Genomic DNA, 20467 nt, shown 5'->3' with positions numbered 1-20467 from the left:
TAAAACGAAAAGACAGTGACTATGATACCGGATCATTTGGATCAAACCTTTATATTAATTAAATAGTATACCCATACTGTTTTATAAGACCGATCGTTTCGATCAATCTAGCAATTTAAACCAGTGACTTCAATAAGGTGCCCGAGTGGGGGGCGTTGTTAAGGGTTTTCAGATAGATTGCAACCTAGCCGGACCACTAGGAGACTTGACTGGAAGGGGTGACCAGCCGAGTGGGAAAGTGGTTCACAAGGATCGAACCGGACCACTAGGAGACTTGACTGGAAGAGGTGACCAGCCGAGTGGGAAAGTGGTTCAGAAGTACTGAGCTGAACCCACTATAAACTTGACTGGAAGAGGTGACCAGCCAAGTGGGAAAGTGGTGCTGCTGTCAAGTGCAGAACAGAGACAACCAGCACAGGATCACTACAAGAGGACGCACAGGGGTGTTCTCAAGTTGGGCAACGGGTATCGTTAGAATCCACATTACGTTATAGGAGATAAGTGTAAAATTGGATAAGCGGAGCCCCATTGTTTTGAGGAAGTTTTTACACAAGCAGGCCTGGAAACAAGTCTACGGTTTTCTCTCGAGAGGTTTAGCACCCGGCGCTTAAGGGATTTTTTGGCTTAAAAGGGGGGCTAAAGAGGGGGAGGTTAGCAGGGGGGCTGGTTAGGTTAGAGGTTAGCGGTTGTAAATTGTAAAAAGGGGGGACACGTTAGAGTAACTAATTGTTCGGCATCGTCGATTTAGTTACATTAGATATTTACACGCGTTGGTTATAAGAAGCGGATATCCAAAATTAAAATCAAGTTAAGGTAGGTACCCTGGTCGGATCGGTAGGGGGGAATGGACATAGACAGTTTTTGTGATACCCCATAAGATCGCTAGCAGGGGGGAGGAAAACGCGTGGCAATCGGGTACCAGACATTTTTTTCGGACAAAGATTGACATCGGTCAACCTTGAGTTTCAGGAGAATTCATCCATCTGTTTTTGAAATTTTTCCAGTTTAAATTTTTATGTTTTGGTGAAAATTTGTTGTTGGTATTTTAACGAACAGGTGATCACAAGATACCTGCGGGGAATTTAGGGTTTCAAATAGCCTGAAACATACAGAGGGAGACAAATACAGGGGGATTAGTATTTGGGTTTTGACCATTAAGATAGGGATTTTGGGAAAATTTTTTGCTAGAGCTCAAGTGGTGGTAAAAAGGTACAGTGGTTTAATAGTCCCTACAACGAAGAAGAAGAGATCCGATATCCAAACACTCAGTGACAAGTCTTGGGACAGTACCGAAGAAGTCTTGGGACATTGCAGTCTGGGGACAGTCTTGGAGCAACACGGTCTTGGGACAGTCTCGGGACAGAGCAGTCTTGGGACAGTCTTGGGACAGTGCAGCCTTGGGACAGTCTTGGACCAGAGCAGTCTTGGTACGAAACAGTCTTGGGACAGTGGTCTTGGGACATTGGTCTTGGGAAAGTGGTCTTGGGACATTGGTCTTGGGACATTGGTCTTGGGACAGTGGTCTTGGGACATTGGTCTTGGGACAGTGGTCTTGGGACATTGGTCTTGGGACATTGGTCTTGGGACAGTGGTCTTGGGACATTGATCTTGGGACAGTGGCCTTGGGACACTAGTCTTGGGACAGTAGTCTTGGGACACTAGTCTTGGGACAGTAGTCTTGGGACAGTAGTCTTGGGACAGTAGTCTTGGGACAGTAGTCTTGGGACAGTAGCCTTGGGACATTAGTCTTGGGACAGTGGTCTTGGGACACTAACAAGAAGTACTGGGACAACTCTGAATAGTCTTGGGACAGAAGGGAGAAAGTCTTGGAACAGCATAAAGAAGGGGGGTACTAAAAGAATACTAAGTCAGGTTGAAGTAAACAATTGCAAAATCAAATTTTCTAACCAATCCTAACACATAGAAATTTCATAAGTTCAGGGAAAGTTGTTTTTAGCAAAATGAATATTTCTTCTTATAAAATTTTATCAAAAGAGGTTTTAACCTTAGAGTAGAATTTTGTAGATAGTAACACTGTACATAGTGACAATTGTAAATAATGAGGCGGAGCAGGGTACCGGTAGCTGAAAAAAGATCTACCGAGGCGAAGACGAAGTATAACTCGTCGCTACGTAAAACAACATCAATGGGTCCGAAGGTAACAAAGAAGAACTTTTCAGTTAGTATGGTCAACACGAGGAGTACAACGGAGGACAGAGCAAAAGAGGGCACGGAAGGGGAACGAGTAGAACCCACCATCGAGATTGATCTAGAGACACCGGATCAAAGTGTGGATGAAGTAGGAAAGAAAACGACAGAGTCAACTCCAATGCCCAATGCGGAAGAACCTAACCCGAATTTTATAGAGTTCTCACCGATAGACAACGTGGAAGACACAATAGGCAACACGCCAGAAACAGTGAAGGATGAGTCTCAAAAGAGAACGTCTTTTACTGAAAGATTAGCGATGATGGTCGGAATGAGATCGAAGGACGCAGCAGTGGAGGAGACGAAAGTCGAGAAAAGCAAAACATTCGGAACAGTATCCACGAGAACGACAGAGACCGATCAGAACGAGGATCAGAAAAAACCGGGACCAGCGACCGACTACAGGACAACAACGGACCATGGAACGACGACTCTTGGGCTAAGTGACTTGATGGCGAAGCTAGATCAGATAGATGAGAAACTGAAGCACAGCGAAGAAGATAGAAATTTGATAAGGAAGGAAATGAGAAACAACAAACATGAGTACCTGGACAACTATTTCCATCTAGCAAGAGCAACGGAGGAAAAGCTTCAGCAGATGTCTGACAAAGTAGAAACCACTGATGGAGAGCGAGACAAGAACGTCAGAAACGACATGCTAGAAATGAAGCAGCGATATGACGCAGTGAATAGCCAGTTGGGAAGTTTGGAAACGAGAATGGATACGATGGGTAGGGACCAGGCTGAGAGCTCAAGTGCTATACAGACAAAGTTAGATGCAATCTTGAGGAATTCAACACCACAAGACAGGCCAGCGGCAGAGCGGACACAAGGTAATAGAGTTGACTTCGTGGAACCACAAAGGAATAAACGACAGTCAACACCGTTACCAGCAACCCGGGAGGCCGCAATTACGGCACCGGTGGGGGCCAGGGCTATTATAAAAAATGGAACAGCGAACACAACTAGTGGTCCAGGAGACTCCACGACTCAGAACAACGTGGGACCGGATGCGATGACATGGGCAAGCACCTGGGAAATGATGAACAGGACAATAGAGGCCTTCGCTACAAAGAACACCGATTCGAGTGACAGAGGAAGCAACAAATCCAGAAAAACTTTCAAGAAACCAAAAGAATTCAAAGACGATTCAGATGGATGCATTGACACTTGGGTAGAAGTCATGAGGTTGCACTTGGAACAAGACAACTTGAACGATGAGAGGCAAGCATTCACAGCGATACTGAGCAATCTGAAAGGCACAGCATTGAAATGCGTGGTTGCGAAGAAAGAAGAGGAACGCGATACAGCGGACAAAATCTTTGAAATATTGTTAAATCGATTCGGCTCAGGCATGAAGGGTCATCAAGCGATGATGCGATTTGAAAAGAGAAGACAAAGGGACGATGAATCGATAGACAGGTTCCTAGATGATCTTGAGAGCTTGAGAAGAAGGAGTGACCCGGAAGAATCTACCAATCGAAGGATCTTCAGCATCGCCTCGAAGTTCATTGATGGGGTAAAGAGTGATGACTTGAGAACGATGTTAGCAACATACTCTACCTTGTCGAAAGACAGTGCGCCAACTCCAGAAGAGATGAGGCAGAAGTCAAGAGAATACATGCTGATGAAACCCAAGAAATACTCGTACTCAGACAACAGGAATACGCAAGTGGGGAGTCAGCCACAAAGGTCGTCATGGTACAAGCCCAGAGATGACATGGACAAACGCAGATCATGCGCGAACTGCGGGTCAGCTGACCATCATGTGGCGGATTGCACGACATACAAGCAGGGCATGAAGAGTTTGGGATATGCACCCGATGAGGAAGATATGAGCCAGATGGAGGAACACGAGTTCTATAGTGGCTTGATCATCAAAATAGGTGCAAGATGCTTCTTCTGCAACCAAGAGGGGCACTTCAGGATGGACTGTCCGTTGTTTTGGGAGGCGGTCAAGAATCAGAGTCACCCTAAACACAAGTTGGCGTTAGCAGCGGTACAAAACCAGAGAAACAGACAAGGTGAATTTGAGACGAAAAACCTAGAAAAACCAAGTGCGGAGCTACTGACGAAAACAGTGAAAGCTGTAACACAATGTAATAGTGCAATAGAGGCCACGGCAAAGAACGCCCTAGAAATAAATTATGAGAAGGCGGCAGCGGAGGCTATCAACAAAGTGAAACAGGACCTGGCAGCGAAAGAAATAGAACAACGTCTGAAGCAAGAAATCGAAAGACAGAAAATGAACGAAGCATTAAATTGCTCACAAACAATACCAGAAGCTGCAGAGGGGTCGACAAAAAATGGAAACTGCAACACTGTAAAAATGGTTACAGGAAAGCCATTTGGCATAACAAAGATTGGGTCAAGAATAATATCAATAATCACTGTGGGCGGCCACGAAGTAACGAGAAACTTGAGCGAACCAAGTGACCAGACAATAATGCACATTGATGTGTACGCAGATTACTTGAGTTGTATAAGCCCACAAACGACTTCTAGAGCATTGAGGGCACTACTCACGAGAGGGGGTAGCAAGTCGGTACGTGTTGATAACAGGTACACAGAAGCTTATGGTCCACATGAGGTGATGCTAAATATAGATGGAATCAACATCTATACGAAAACAATGATAACATGTGATGAAGACCTAATTGGGCAAATCTACGTGGGAAAAGAAGAGTTGAAAGTGAGATCGATTGGACACTGCGCCATGCTTGAAGAAGATGCAATGCACATCGGGACAGAGCCAGATGTGACAGCACATGTGCTACACATAAGTGGTAAAAAGACTCAATTACGTGGGTTACTTGATACGGGAGCAGTCTTGAGTGTCATACCAATCGAAACTTGGGAACGAATGGGCTTCAACAAAGATGATTTGATAGATTCGAGAATACGGTTGTCAGCTGCAAACAAAGGGGCCCTGCGGGTGTTGAGCAGAACGCCGATAATAGCCCTCAATCTGGGGGAACGTAGCCTGTGGATGAGCTTTCTTGTAGTAGAAAACCTAGATGAGTCTGACCAATTTATTTTAGGCAGAGTCTTCATCAGGAAATTTGATGTAGCGATTGATCTAAACAACGCAATGTTCAGGATACGGAACCCGGATAGGAGGTACGCAATCAAACCGGTAAATTTAAAAATGGCAAATGAGACCAAAGCACCGGTATTTTTGAGTAGGAGGGTGAGGCTAAAGGCGAACGAGACGGCGATCGTAAGTTTACGAATGAAAAATTACAATGAACTAAGTGACAACAAGCAGGTATGCATAGTCCTAAATCCAAATAGTCAAAGTGCTGCTGTTTTAGGAAGATCCTTCTCGATCACGAAGAGCGGTCTCTGCGTGAGTGTCTTGTTGAATACCCTTGACATGCCAATCACGATACAGAGGGGGAGGAAACTGGGATATGCTTTATCTGTAAAAACTCGATATGAAATGACTGAAAACCATAAACAAAATGAAGTTGTTGATTGTCCCAATCATCGGGACAAAATTTGTATCTTGAGACGATTGACGAAAATAAAAGATTCATCAGGTCTTGTGAAGTCACTTAAGTCAGAGACAGACGATGGACTATCGAGCTGTTCGAATTTCCCGGAACGGCCCACACTAGATGAAATACAGAGTGATAAACCGGTCTTACCGGAAATTGAACACTTAAGAGGCAAGTTAACCGACGAACAGCTTGAAGCCATCAAGGACGTACTAGAACGGAACGAGGAGGTTTTTTCAAGACATAAGGCAGACATCGGGTGTTGTAATTTTGTTGAGCATGAAATTGAACTTGAGGAAAACGCAATACCGCACAGGGAGGGGGCGAGGCGCATGACCCCACACAAATAGGATGCGTGTAGAAAGGAAATTGAGACGCTACTAGAGTATGACATGATAGAACCATCCAAATCACCGTGGGCGTGTGGAGTAGTGATGGCCAAAAAGAAAGGCGACCAGTTGAGGTTTTGTTGTGACTTTCGATACCTGAACTCCGTCACGGTGAAGGATGCCTATCCCATACCTAGGATTGCTGAGAGTCTCTCGAAGTTAGGTGATGCAAAATTTTTTACGACTCTTGATTTAGGCTCGGCCTTTTGGCAGGTACCACTCAGGAAACAGGACAGGGACAAGACAGGGTTTGCCTGCGAGTTGGGTCTGTTTCAATGGAAACGGATGCCGTTTGGACTATGCAATGCCACTGCCACGTTTCAGCGGCTGATGGCACACGCGCTGATAGGCGTGACGAAAAAGTACGGCAATCTGGTAATGTGCTACGTGGATGACGTGGTAATAGCGACACCCACACTGGAGGACCACATTGAGAGACTTGACGAAGTATTTGCGTGCATGAAGAGGTCGGGGCTGAAGTGCAAACCATCAAAGTGTGAGATACTCGATAAAATACTTGGGCAGGATGGTAGACAAACACGGCATCAGACCAGATCCAGACGCAGTAGAAGCAGTTCTAACTTGGAAATCGCCGAAAACGGAACACCAATTGATGAGCTTCCTGGGTTTTGCAAATTACTACAGAAAATTCGTCAAAGGCTATGCAGACAAGGTATACCCGATGCAACAATTAATGAGACACAAGGGCAAGAAGTTCACGTGGAACAACGCAGCAGAAGAGTCATTCCAGAGAATAAAGAAAGAGTTGTGCGAGGCACCAGTACTAGGGATGCCAACAGAGACAGGGATGTACGTGCTGGATACGGACGCGTCGGTAGTAGCGATATCGGGAATACTCCACCAGGAACAAGAGTGGAACGGGAAGACAGTCTTGAGACCAATAGCGTACGGGAGCAAAGTCCTAAGTGACACAGAGATGAAGTACGGAGCACCGAAAGCAGAGATGTTCGCGGTGGCTCCATTTGTCGAGAAATAAAAGGCATACCTAGGCAGCGAGCCATTCAAGCTGCGAGTCGACAACAGGGCACTAAGCTGGCTGAAGACGTACTCAATGGACCAAAGTTACATTGGGAGGTGGATAGTTCGCCTGGACGGATACGATATGATAATTGAGCATAGAACACGAGACAAACATCAAAATGCTGACAGCTTGAGCAAGAAGACGGAGTTCTACGAGAGACAAGAACAGAGGGAGGCAGATAGACCTGAGATCAAGGATGGCTTCTCCTTCATGGACAAGGAAACGTATGACAGTCTTCCTCTCACGAGATGGTTGGACAAATCAGGCAAACCAATAGAAGATCACCCCGAGTTACCAAAAGATACTACGAAAGAAACAATCTTGAAAAAGAACCGAGGGATGCCGATAGGAATAATGCTCAAGTCAACGATCGTGAGGGAGACGCTCAAAGCAAAAGGCTACGATCTCAACCAGGTAGAGACGGGGGAAGCACAAATAGACGAAGACTTAAGGGGGTTACTCGAGAAACTAGCAGATGATAAGCCCGTGATTCAAGAAAACTGTAAGGAGGAACCTGAGGTCACAATACTGCGAAAGAGCGGGACAGCTAGTGATAGAAATACCTCGAAGGTGACTAACCTTGATGGGAAGGAAGTGGTGCAGTCACTGGTTGAAAAGATCCCAGCCGAATTACTTGAACAGACTAAAGTTAGGAGAAAGAGAGTGGAGTTCAAGGAAGAAACTGAATACCTGGGACTAGGTCAAGAGTCCGGGGAGCGGTCCACGTCCACGGAAGAAGAAAACACTGAAGGAGAAAATTTGTCCGGGGAGTGTGAAATGTGGGATGAGGACTCGGAAGCGAGCAGTGACAATCAAGATAGTCTCTGCATGATATTGGCAGAAGAAAAGATTAGACACCACGACAGGGAATTACAAACAGATCTGTCCTCAGGAACCTTCAACTTGGACATGCAGGAAATACGAGGTGGTGAAGAACTTGAAAGGATTGCAGTTTCGAGGAAGCCATTCAGGGAACTATCATGCAATTCAAATGTGAGAACAAATCTGGTGCCAGAAGATGACAAGAAGGTAGTAAGGAGGATAGTATGCGTGAAGCTGAATGACGACGTCCACAACCCTGGGGAGATGAATGGGCAGATCATGGCGCTGAATGAACATGTCAAGGCGAGATATAGGCTGTCGGACCTGATAAGAACCCAGAAGAATGACAAGATGACAAGCAATCTCTCCAAATGGATCCGAACGGGGTCCAAGGAGAAAGGGGAACTTGAAGAAGACAGCTACAAGATCCTGAGCCAGTTCTACAAAGACAGGAAAAGTTACTCTATCACACGGCTGACGGGGTGGTAGCATGCAAGAAAAAAGACGAGGACAAGATACTACACAAGCACAACCTCATCATATTACCACAATTGTACCAGACAGAGGTGCTGCTCAGATCACATGACCAAATGGGGCACCAGGGGATAGACAAGGTGCAACAAAGAATACTTCACAGGTTCGATTGGCCAGGATTGAGGAAAGCCTGTGAGAGGTGGGTGAATGCATGCCTGGCATGCTTGCAAGTGAAAGACCCAAGGAAGATGAAATTCCCACTCAAGTCGGTGGAAAGCTCGGAATTTAATGAAGTGGTGCAAATAGACCATCAGAAGATCTGTATGACGGAGTCGGGGTATAACCAGATACTGGTTATAATTGATCACTTCACAAAGCTGGCAGAAGCGGTGCCGTGTCAAACAGCTTCGGCAGAGGAGACTTGTGACCACTTGATAACCCATTGGATATCAAGGTATGGTTGTCCAATGACTTTTCAGTCAGACAACGGCCAGGCCTTTGTGGGGGACTTGACTCAGGAAATAATGAAGAGGTCACACATTGCTCAAGCACACTCAACGACTTACCATCCTCAGACCAACGGGCTGGTAGAGAGACAGAATAGAATGTTGGTGACATGCTGAGGGTATACTGCTCTAGATACATGACGGATTGGGATAAGTATCTGCCGCAAGTCGTAGGGGCATACAACAGTACTCAACACTCAACGACGGGAATCAGTCCATTCATGATGTTGACAGGCAAAGAGAGAGCGATGCCCCTGACGTTCTTTTACCCGGAGTATGAAGGGAAGAGGACGTCGCCTCAAGCTTACGTAAAAGAAGCGATCAGGAGACAGCAGGAAATAAACGAGCTATGCAGGAGGAACACTGCGCAGGCACAAATGAGACAGCGCAAGAAATATGATGAAAATATATTACAGGCGAAGCCATATGAAGTGGGCCAGTATGTGTGGGTTTTCCAGAATGTGATACCGCCCAAAGGGACGAAGAAACTACTCACGAAATGGAGAGGACCATTCATGATAACTGAAGTACATCAACAAGGACGGTTCTACCGCTTGAGTACTGGGCGAGCAGCACATTATGAGAACCTGATGCCTCATGTCCCATCCCCAGAGGACTGGTGTATACCAAAGGACATGGAGGGACTAGAGTACCTACTGGTGGAACCAGCATGTGAAGTGAACGGAAAAAGCACCAGAGATAAGAATGATGGCAATGAGAACTTGAGTTTGGATGACAATGAAACAATAGACGCGGACTCTGAAGCAGAATCTTTTTTGGAAGAAGATTGGAACGATCCGGAGCAAGGTGAGGTGCCGAGGTGGACTGAACCAGACTTGTCAATACCAGCGGGGACAATGAGTGGCAATCGCAAACGCACAGGCATGAGGTACAACAGGTATGGGGACGACTTCCTGATCGACAAGATACAACCCGATGACCTAGGCAAAGAACTAATAAGTGTGGGCGAGCTGACGGCAGATGGTGAATGGCAGATCATCGATGATAATGAACACTACCCACAGGAAGACTACTCGACGCCGGAGCGGGAGACGGATTTAGAACAGAGCGAGATAGAGAGGAGGGAGAATACGAACCTGAGGATATTAGAATGGATGCGCGATGTCAAGAACGGAAGCGAGGAAGGACAGAGCATACAGCAAGTTGACATATCAGCGGGGAAGTACATGAAAACGGAGGATCCTCTTTTCGGCTGGACGGCAACAGACAGCCCGCTCGACATTCCGCCAGATAATTCAGACCCAGCATCATCGACGGGGACGTCGATTAATATTTTTGTCCGGGGAGTGGGGGTAGGACTTACCCACACCGAAAATTTGATGATAAAGAAACTCAGAGAAGTGAGAGAAAAGTGCGGACTGGAACTGAAAGGGGAGGAGGCCGAGCCTACCATAGGAGGGAATTTCAAAACGAAGTTTGAAATACCAAACGAATACTCAGAAAATATCCTGATAACGGATAGTGACTTCATTCTGTCAGACAGGACTAGCGCAATCTGTATCACGGCGGACATGAGTTTCAAATCAAGACTGGAAGCTGACTTCAAGAGAGAGTACCAGAACGTGGAGTTTCTGTTTAGACAGAGACCAGGACTGGGAGGAATGGCAGCGCTTCCACCATCAGTGGCACAAGTCCCGGGCAAATACCTGTGCTTCCTAGTGACGAGGGTCAATGACAGGAACACGATCGATCCCGAACACGTGATGTTTGCACTAACAAGACTACGAGACTTCATGATTGAAAGAGGGATAACGGAGGTCTCAATGCCGGTGTATGACCCAAACAGGGGCAAATTGTGCCCAAGGGAATTGTACGCTATCCTACACGTGGTCTTCGCAGAAACTGAGATAAAGGTGCATCTTCACAAGAAATACTACTTGAGCATCGCCTGAGTCGGGTACACGGGGGTCTCGAGTTGGGCATGAGGGAAGAATCTCGAGTTAGGTGTGGGGGTACAAAACAGGTAAAGAATCTTAGAGGTGATTGGCATGACAATTAATATTTTAAATGATTGATGGTGCTAAAACATAAAATGAATCTGCATGTTTTTAGAAAATTTCCAATTGAACTATTTTAGTAGGACGAAAAGGAAAGGGTTTGAACTATAGTAGTGAAGGGGGTTTTCTAGGTTAGGAACACAGCCTGTTAGTCTAAAAATCGGGTGTTATTTTTAGATTGATTTGGTAAAGTCAAATTGACTACCCAACTGTATTCAATTGAAGAAAGGAAACGCAAATTGAACCACACCTCAAGAAGTAAACTCAAGTTGCTAAGGTAAAACTCAAGTTGCTCAGGTAAAACTCAAGTTGCTAAGGTAAAACTCAAGTTGCTCAGGTAAAACTCAAGTTGCTAATACTCAAGATCACCTGGAAATTACAGAAATGGCAGATCGATTTGGAAGTCCATGCTATCGGCTTTGAAAAAACCCACACTTGACGAGTTGTACAGACGTCTGAGGGACCTGGATTATACTCAAGTGGATGAGAGAATGGCAGTGATGTTGAATGCCATCCTCCAGTTGGAGGAACAGGGCGAGTGCCGGGAGTCTGCGACAGAAGCGGTTTTGATGGTAGGCTACACCACCGATGGAATATCCAATCAAGAGCAAACCAGGTGGCTGTCCTGGAACGTGGATGGAGCAATAAGGGGGTTCGACTTGGCAAGGAACCCTGGCTTGAGTAACAATACTGAGTATGGTGCAGGGGAGTTCCCACTGCCGGTCAGACGATCAGTCAGATCCAGGGGCCAGAGCACGAGTAAGACACCATTGATGACACGGGCGCAGCAAACGGGGGAAGCGTATCCGGACGTCAGTATCATGAAGAGAGAGCTTGAGAGGACTCAGCGGGAGAGGAACAAGGCGAACCTCGACCGGGATCAAGCGAAGCTCGAGAGAGATCAGGCGAAACTTGAGAGGGATCAAGCGCGGAGGGAACTGGACATGTTGAGAGCTGAACAGCTACAGGCAGAAAGAGTGCGAGAGAATGCCGCGAGTTGCGAGCAGCTGAAGTCGGAGCTTGAAAGGATCCAGCAACGACAACGCGAGCTCGACATGCAGAAAGGGGCTAGGCCCAAAGAGCGGGTGGTGACCGGCTCAAGACCAGAGTCACGTATGGAGGTGGATGAAGCTCCTAGGTCGAAGGGACGATTTAACCTCGATCGCGCGGCTCAAGAACATATGAACGAAGGGTTGGAAGTGTGGATACCGACTGAATCAGCGTCCTCCCTGCGTGGTCTAGAGACACAAGTAATACGCCCGTTGATGGACGTCGCGCTGCCCGGATATACACCAAGTTCGACCCCGGGTAGTAGTCAGGTGAGTGGTAGCTCGTCACGACTGAAAGAGTTGCACGAGCGGCTACAGCTAAGGAGTCGCGAGAGTCCAGCAAGAGTGGAGCTACCCTCGACGTGGGGGGAGCAACTTGTCAGGAGTGTGGTGATCTCAAGTTACAAGAAGAATACGGAAGGTAGATACCACAGGCACAATCGGATGGACTGGAGCACGGCGCAGAGAGACAGAAGAGATTGCTTCCATGACGCGGCTTGGGTGGAATACCTCACGCAGCCACGTGTGCCCGAGGGGGCGGTCCACCTGATTATAGGGGACAGCTTGTTGCGGGTGCTGACCCGGATCCAGTCCCATTGGGAAACGGGGATCTTGAGCTTCGCTGGAGCTGCGACGCCGCAGATGATAGCAACACTTGAGATGCTAGGGATGGCAAGAGTATACACGGTGACTCTGATGGTCGGGACGAATGACGTGTCCAGGGGGGAAGCAAGGAAGGTGACGAGGCTGCACGACAAGATGAGCTGCATTCTTGAGGAATTGCGGATTCAAATGGATCCGGCCATTCTTACGGTGTGCACCATCCCTTACAACATGAAAGCGGACCAACATGCAATGGAGATGAACACAAAAGTGCGAAACCTGAACGAAATAATCAGGCAGACACACCAAAGAAGCGTCCTCCCCGTTGGGCTGTTGGACGTGGCCGAGCAAATGGAGCTATCTGCTTTCCCTGACGATGCATCCTCGGATGGGGTTCACTTTGATAGGCACAGAGGGTGGCGTGGTTAAATGACGTCTTCCAAAGGCACATAAGCGCATTGGAGGCAGAGTTGCTAGAGACAGCACAGGTCACATTCGGACCACCCCCAAATCCACCCTTCTTCAACCCGAGGGCTTTGTCCAGTCGCTTGGGTGCGATGGCCGATTCTAGAGACAGTTCGAGGAACAGCCGGACCAAGTTGCCGGGCGCCGCGCCCATGGAGGCTGAGGAGGCAACGTCATCAACTCCTCAGGGATCAGTAATATCCTCGGTGGTGGTGGCGGAGAAGAAGAAACCGGAGAGGCCAGCGGAGACCAGCAGGTCGAGATATGTGGAGAAGGTGAAGGAGCTGGACTTGGAAGACCTGAAATGCAGGCTAGAGTTAGCGAAAGCTTTGGGTCTTGAGCGGGTGTCACACGAAGACTTTCTCGAGAGCAAAAATGACGGAGACGGCGGATCTGACTGGGTTCCCACAAAATCGGTGATGGGACCTATCAACTACAGACCTCTCAAGTCATTGGGGAGTCCGGGACTCGTGGTGGAGCCTCCCAAGCACCGAACCAGCATTGCCAGGATTAGGGTGGCCACTCCAGCACAGTTGAGGGTGGTGGACAAACTGATGGATCCGAGAGAAATGGAATTACCAGACGCCGCGTATGAAGGTACGAGATTAGCCGACGACCCCAGATACGGGAAACCCTGCGGGAATACGCAGCTGGCCAAAACCTTGGCAGTTTATGACAGGGCAGATCCAGCCGCTGCGAGGGTGGTCATTGTGGCGGGATCGGACTTTGAGGGAACGTCTCCCAAGTTATTTAGGCCGGAAGTTCTGATATATTCACTGCCGGGAGCGGAGCTAAACCAGATGTTAACCCTGGTGGTGGCAATAAAATCGGAGATGCCTTGCGAGCCTGAGCTACAGCTGTTTGCAGGGATGAACGATCACTTGCATGCGACGGGGTTTCTTGAGCAGCTCAAGGGTGATGAACCGGCACCGAAGAAGATCTGGGAAGCCATCCAGACATTATTTGCAGCCATGAATGAAGTACAAGAGAACTTTGCCTCACGATTTGGCTCGAAGACAAAAGTAGCGTTCACGACGTCCCCCGGGTACGCGAGCATGCCTCCCGCTCTGCAATTTGTGTATGCGATCTTGATCTTGATAGCAGAAGGGAATGGGTGGCGTATTCTGATGGCAGCTCCCAATCGGGAGCTGGAACCTACGAACTTGAGACTTCGCAGATCAGAACTGGCGGCGGCGTGGGCGGATGTGTCCCACGCGTTGAGGGGCTTCTACGAGTTGGCTGACATCCTCATCGTATTGGACGAGGTCTTCTTGCTAGAGATATCCAACTTCGCTAGGCAACTCAAGCTCAGTCCGATTATAGGGGATGATCATCCAGTGGTGACTCACCTGACGGCCAGTCTGTGGTTTCGAAGCATGGAGTTGACCATCACAAGCTCCACCAGTAAATCTAGAGGGCCGAGCAACGAGAGGAAGAAAGTAGCCGCAGCGGAGAAGCAGCTGGAGTCGATGGTGTATCGACTGACACAAGAGAGAGGCAGGTGGCCCTTCCTGACACCAAGGCTGGAGAACGCCACAGAGAAGACAAGAGAAGGTGCACCACTTCTGGTGAAGCAGATCTGGGATTTTCTTGAGGAGCAGCTGGAAGTGGCCGAAAAGAGGGAAATGACGGTTGGCAGGTTCGTCACAGCAGCCAACGAAGTCACGATTGGAGGATTCTGGAGGGAGCACGCAAGGGGTGAGCTGAGGACGAGGAGGGATCACGAGATTCTTGAGTTCTTGAGTCCTTGTTGGGGAAAGGAGTTCCTGGCAGGAGTGTACAGCGCGAAAGAGACCATCTTTGGATCCTTCATACAGGAAATATTGAATATGCTCATCAGTCTGTTGCTGGCACTGTACCTGGTTTACCCAAGGTACCTGTTCAATATGGGCCCAGCATACATGCTCAGTCGGGGCGTGGACACACTCCGGATTGACGGGTTCTTGGCATTGGTGCTTCTAACTCACGGGGAACTGGTGTCATTGCACCGACTGATGAAATACGGAGAGCCTCTGTCGATGGGAAGAACACACTCGAGTATTGACACCTATTCGTATAAGTGTGCTGCCGGACTAAAGACGCTGCTAGTGCAGTACCTACTGATGCAAACCCGGCACCTGACTGGTGAAGAAAAGAGCCCGAAGACAAGAGATGAGTGGAGGGAATTGAATGGAGGCATGCCTCTGTTGAGACGGACCTATGCCTGGCCATGAGATCGGACCCCATGGGGATGATCCGGGGGCTAGAGGAGGTCGTAACCTGTATCTATGGACCGGCCGTCACGTTCGCGTTTCCAGATCCTCTGGTGACAGCTTATCGAAACTCAGTGACCCACGTGAGCCTCATAAGCTTATTAGATGGGACGACACTCAATTGGTGTCAGCAGGAGGTGCTAAGGGCACAGATGAGCAACACGGTGCTCTTCGGAAAGGTGAAGGATCCGGAGTTGGTAATATACAGTTTCCGAGGACAACTGCAGTGCAGGATGGGAGGCAAGCGCGAAGGCCCCATCGAAACCTATCCCAAGTTCTGGAACCTAAATCCCCTGACAGCAAATGGACAAGAGATCTTGAGAATTCCCGCATGGAAGAAAAACTTCGAGCTGGTGAAAAGGGAGCTAGAGGCGATTTTGGAGAAGGAAGTCCTGCCAGCAAGCATCCCAGAAATTCCAACAGTGAGGAGAATGACCCTGGGGATGAACAGCTCCCTGGTGGTCCCGTCCCTTTTCGCGAGAGCAGCAACCGAAGAACAGCAGAAGGAGTTCACCGACGGCTGGGATCCTCTCTTCATCGGCTACTCTGCAGCGATTTATTTTCATACCAGCGATGCGCAAATAAATTCATGGACAACTCAAGCCGGTGTGGGACGATGGCAGGATGATCGTGAATGAAGGACATATCGCACTGAAAGGAGACGAGATGGTGTTTGCCACAAGGAGATACACGGACTAGAGCAGGTGGAAATGAGACAGGAGGGAATGGAGCTGGATGCAGCAGGCCCATTGTATGTGGCTCTGACAGAGTATAAGAAAACGGGTCCAGCGACACCATCACCCCTATCAGTGGACACCCCTGGGGATAAAAGGAGTGGTCCCGTAGAAGATCGATTCAGGAGGATTCTTGAGAGAAGAGAAGCAGAATCGGGAGAGGAGAGCATGGATGAGACTCTCAGTGAGGCAGGAGAGGATATGGAGGTGGGAAACACACCGGAGCAGAAGCCATCGGAGGAAGAGTTCACCACGCAAGAACTGTTGAAAGATCTGAGTGGAGAAAATTGGGCAGACACCCCCACGCCACCTCTGACCTCATCTCCCCGCAAGAATCTAGAGTTGCCACTGACTAGCGAGAATCCCAACTTGGGAATGATCTTCCTGAGTGCGGAGAGAAGGGAGAAGAACACCTTCGAGGAAAACAGGGATGCCTTCCTAGGCACTCTGGATGAGGATGCTTGGCGAAAATTCTTGAGCGATTATAATCGAGAAGTGGACGACGACACCACATTGGACGACTTTAAGGAGGAGCTGTGGGACACGGTGGTGAAATTCGGAGAGCCTGTCCTGATGGGGACAGGCCTGGAGGAGAAAGCTGCAGGAGAGCTGCTGAGAAAGATGGTCGAGTTGAGGAAGGCATCACGAAAGACCAAGGAAGACAAATGTAAAGACAGCTCTACTCTGAAACAAAAAACTGACAATAAAATAATTGAACATGTAAGGGGGGATAAGGTCGGAACTAGTAATATAATTAAAAGTACTAATATCCGTAAGGCTCGAGCAGGGGGAGGCAAGAGTTGGAAGGGTTGGATGGAGACAAGGAAGTCGAATCAGTGATGATAACGACAACGCCCCCGAGTAAAGACGTGAGGTGTCGCAAGAGGAAGAGAGACGTGGAGGGATTGGGCAGTCCTTCAGCGGATGCGGTTTCGGAGAGGAACTTGAGAGAGACAGCCCCCATGGTTCTGGCACGATGGAAGACAGCAGCCTACAAGAGTAGCTACGAGCCGAGGAAACTGCTCGACGTAGAAACTCAACAATGGAAGAAGACTTCAAGCCTCAGAGGATAAAAATGAAGCGAGGTTCGACGAGCGGGCAGACCTGGGAAGTGGACGTCGGCAAAGAATGGGTCTCGAATGAACACCAGGCTACTGGGAAGCAAGTGACTAGCAATCCTCTTGAGAAGAACAAAACGAGGAACACCTCCCGACCGTGGTGGGTGGCCCTGGAAACATTGCAGGAATTGGAAGACTGCCTGAAGAAGCTCGACAGTGGAGTGTCACGCAAACGACGCACCTGGGCCACCCAGCAGAAGGCTGGTATCAATAAATTGGAATTGGGGAGCCAACTGAAGAGAACTTGGCAGAACTTGTTAAAAGATCATTTTGAAGAAGCGATGAGAACATTCTCATCGGCATCGCCGTTGATGGCGAATCCCTTTATTAGGACCGCAGGACAACTGATGTTCGCGTGGAGCCTGTTGGGGATAGAGTTAGAGACACTGACTTGGTACAACAAGTTGAAGTTGGGAGGCAAGAATCTAGAGGTATATCGAATGCTGATGCAGCACGTTGCTAGGGACAACTCAGGCTTGAGTCTGGCAAGGAGGAAAGATGCTACCTGTTTCTTGAGATGGACAATGTCGATGATGACTGACAGTACCATCCTAGCATGTCACCAGAGAGCAATTGGAAGCAAGACGCTGGAAAGGAGAGTCTCCACAGTCATCTTGAATGTGTACCAGAGTACTGGGATAGAAAAGGAGGATGGTTCTAGGCAATCTCTAGAGAGCCACAGGAAGTTAGATGAGATACGGAGATTCTACAACAAGAAGTTTGAGGAGAAACACGACGTTCACCGTAACTTGGCTTCGTCAGGAGAGTACTTGAAACCCAACAAAAAGGGAGAGTACCAGTATGTGTCTGGAGTGATGGGGATGGCATACAACCCTTTCTTGGACTTAGAAGCCGGAGGTGCCCACAGAAACTATGAGGTGGCGGAGCTGCTGAAGTTCTGGACAGAGAAGATAATGGAGATAGACACTGTGGAGAGAGAGAGAGAGAGAGAGAGACCTAGCCTAGGTTTGATTCTCGAGAGAACACCGGAAGTAATAAGTGTGCCACGCTCAAGTAAAAGAGTAGAACTAAAAATGGGTAATGGGAACGGCATGTTGACCACGAATCTGGGAGTGGTGTGGAAATTGCTCAAGCCCTCCTGGTGTCCACATCCCCATGCGAGCCTGATCGAGGAAGTCACTGAGCGAGTGAGATTAGCGCCGGCAGAGGATGAAGATTTGGCGACCTTGAGTATAGTACATAGACTGATCCTGCCTCATGTGAAGGAGTCAAGCGAGATGACGCGTGGAACAGGGTCGGTAAAGAAGATGGAGCCGGGCAGTTGTCTTGACTCGACGTGTGGGAATAGCGAGCACACCTGCGATGGACGATCATGCGTCAGGATACAGTCTTTCCAGAAAGAAGACCTAGTCACCTGGTTTGAAGACATTACCGAAAGGGAGAAAAGTGAGATACAGATAGTGGCTGAGTGTTACGCGAGTACCACGGTGAACCTAGCAATAGCTCTGGGATTCTTCTCAAGAATGTGCAGTCTCCAGTCACTGGAAAGGCTAGAGTCAGAACACCACTTGGTGACCGCGTTGAGCGTGGAGTCATGGCCCGGAGTGTTGCAAGTGACCCAGAAACACATCAAGAGTTGGAAGGTTGGACTCGAAGCGAAGATGGGATTTCCCATGAGCGAAGCCTATGGTCTGCCTCCAAATGCGAAGTCCCTAGTGGGGTCAGTGATGGCCAACCTATGTGGCAGCCGCTATCCATTACACATGGCGATGGTAGAAGTGTCCAGCCAGAGGGTATTGATAGACAAAGCCTTCTCAGTGCCCAAATGTGTAAGATTGGCTCGGATGTCACATCATTCACACAAGCTGTTGAGGAAGATCCGAGGAACAGTGCCGAAAGAACAAAGGGACGACTTGAGTGAAATCTGGGGTGAAGAACTTCTAGGCTTGGAGAGCGAAAATACAAGTGACCACGAGAGACAAAACGTGATTGGGAAACCCATGGTAGGTGCTCCAAACTTGGAAGAAGTCGACGTGATACACGAGAAGATGATGGAACTTGAGCTTCTCCTAGAAGCCTCGGGAGAACGCAATCTTGGGAGCATCGACCTCACACACGGGGATTGTCCATGCCACTGTCTAGCGCAGACAGTGTGGTACCCAGACCACGCCAATCTCTGCCTGATCTGGAATGTAGAAGAAATCAGGTCGTTGGGACTACCCGAGCATCAACAAAAAGTGACCATCTTGGTGGTGAGCACAATGCTGGCTCTACGATGGATGGAAGAAAACATAGCAAAGTATCGGGAATCGAAGACGCCAACAGCAGAGTCGATTCACGCGATAGATTACAGCAGGAGACTTGAGTTGTTCGAGACCGCATGCAAGGTATTCGCCATACCAATGGAAGTCAGACACATGTGGAGCCGCTTGAGATTCTTTCCTTGGTTTCCCGCGACGTTAACATCCTGGTTATATGTGGTGACGAAGGATCACATGAGGAAACATCAAAAGGAATATCGACAATTCCAGGCCGAGATAGGACCAGATGCCTTCAAGAGACCTCTGCTGACCCATCGAAATGCGATCACGACGGGGTGGAAAAGAGTGGGTAGAGTATCCAGAGACAACACTAGAGCGAGGGAGTCGATACTGGAGGAGGACCTGGCGAAGAATGTAAGCCTGAGTCTTCACAATTCCTTCTGTTTGAACCGGGAGTCGAAGGTGAAGAGTTTACCGAATCAAGCGAAGAGATTGCAAGAGCAAAGGTAGTGGATGCGATCCTATGAACAGCTGAAGGCTTGGGAGGAAATTGTGATCAGCTCCGATGACGAAGAGGCACTATTGAAACAGATCACAGTGTCAAATATATCTGGGTCGGGTACCTCGAGGGCGAAGAACACGAGGTGAGCCGGTGGCTCAAAAGGAAAATTCTAGAGTCTTGAGTCGTGAGATGGAGGGGGCTGGAGGGTGAACTCGGATGAAATCTGGGTTCACGAAAAAGAAATTTTAACAAATGAGATATTGTTATTAATATGCTAGATCTATTATATAAATCAAAATGCTGTATGACAATTTCCTGATTGAATAGGACAAAAGAAATTTTAAATTACCAGCTTAAAAAGCGAGAATTCATAGGTGCAGGTGTGTGCAGATTTTGATTGCTGTTTAGCGATAGTGTGAAAATTTTATATGGTTGTGAATTTTGGAAGGTAGATAAACTTAAGTCTGCTGCAAACTTCTGTAAATGACCACTGGCACTGTATCTTGAGTGACACTCGGGCTTCTGGGGATTCACTGACAGATACAGCACGCGATGAGGACATC

This window comes from Symsagittifera roscoffensis, chromosome 1 (genome assembly GCF_963678635.1).
Source record: "Symsagittifera roscoffensis chromosome 1, txSymRosc1.1, whole genome shotgun sequence".
Taxonomy (NCBI): domain Eukaryota; kingdom Metazoa; phylum Xenacoelomorpha; order Acoela; family Convolutidae; genus Symsagittifera; species Symsagittifera roscoffensis.
Note: the sequence above shows the minus strand (reverse complement) of the source record.